This window comes from Aedes albopictus, chromosome 2 (assembly GCF_035046485.1).
Source record: "Aedes albopictus strain Foshan chromosome 2, AalbF5, whole genome shotgun sequence".
NCBI classification, from domain to species: domain Eukaryota; kingdom Metazoa; phylum Arthropoda; class Insecta; order Diptera; family Culicidae; genus Aedes; species Aedes albopictus.
In genome coordinates, this window is record NC_085137.1 from 415,425,948 (window position 1) to 415,427,410 (window position 1,463).

The following is a 1,463-nucleotide window of genomic DNA, read 5'->3' on the forward strand; positions in this document are numbered from 1 at the left end:
GAACTGTTCCTATAATGGTGGGTCCCATAAGAAATCAATGGGATGCGCCACTATAGGAACCAATGTTAAATTTTACCTCCATAATAGGAACCGTGTACCAATAGTTGCAGTTGGTGCAAGTGATTTATTAGCAAAAACTGAAATAAACGATGGTTTTTACACTTTTCCTAGCAAATTTAAGTAAAAAACTATCGATTAACGTTTTCAGACTTTTTATTTTGTAGTATTATCAATTTTATTCAATTATTTTACTGCAAGGAGCTACTAATAGCACCACTATTGGTACATTTACCCTATATCCAGTAAATTTGATTCAATTTTAACATAATATTACACCATGTAAACTATAATATCATTACTCTGTAGTATTTTGAACGTATAATGGGGAAGAAATAGAACAGGAATCTATCTTGAAAACGTTATTTCGCTGTTGTAAAAGGCAGGGCAAGCAGTTGTATAACGTGGACGAGGCTTTGGATGCACCGTTGAATCCCCCGAAGTCCTTGTATGTGTCTTATTTCCTGCGTTCACACCTATTGTTGAATGGATTGAATGTAATTATGGTTCAGAATGGCCTAGTGTATTCAAAAAAAATATAAAAAATGGGGAATCATTGAATTGTGTTTCACTGTTTCATTGATGATTATACTCCTCGAAACGCACAGTCCAAAAATTAATTTCCAATTCTCGAGTTATCCAGGGAACTTCTGGTCTACAGTGCAAAACTTTCGTTTTATACTCCCATCACCTTGATTTGAATGGCAATCACGGTGTCACATAATATATTCTCGGTAAATAATCATACAGCGAATGTAGCGTGAAGGTAGCATGTGACGGCAGTATGTGGCGTTACCCATAATGGTCAAAGGCATTAGGATGGTAGAGACCCACGTTACGGGATCACTGCTTACTTGTTTATTGTTCTCAACAAAAACTATAAATTTTGAAAATAAAACTATTGATTTTTTAATGTTATACAAAAACGCACTTTTTTACCCATAAATTTATACCTATAAATTAAATAAATTCATGACTATAATTTTTTAAGACTTTTATAACTATAAATCAATTTCAACTTTATTAAATCAATAACGGCGCCTGCGACGTGCTTGCGGTCATGGTGAAAGAGAGGCAATATTAGTACACAGCGCGTTGCTACTAAGGACTGAGATCACCTCTGCGTCTTTACGGTGGTCACGGAAAAGAGTTTTTGGTAGTGGGGAGGGAGGTAAGTCACACGATCTCGATTCACTATGGTGAGTGATGTGGTTCATGTAGCCTCTATTTTAATCAAATCATTAACTTTCATTTTGACTAAAATATAACACATGTCGACACCGAATATGACGAACCATTCAAATTATTTTGTAAAGGCAAAAATGCTTTCGTTACAATAGCCCTGGAGATTGAGATATAGAAACCCACATCTAACAGTCACTTCTGGGACCACCTGCAATCCCAAA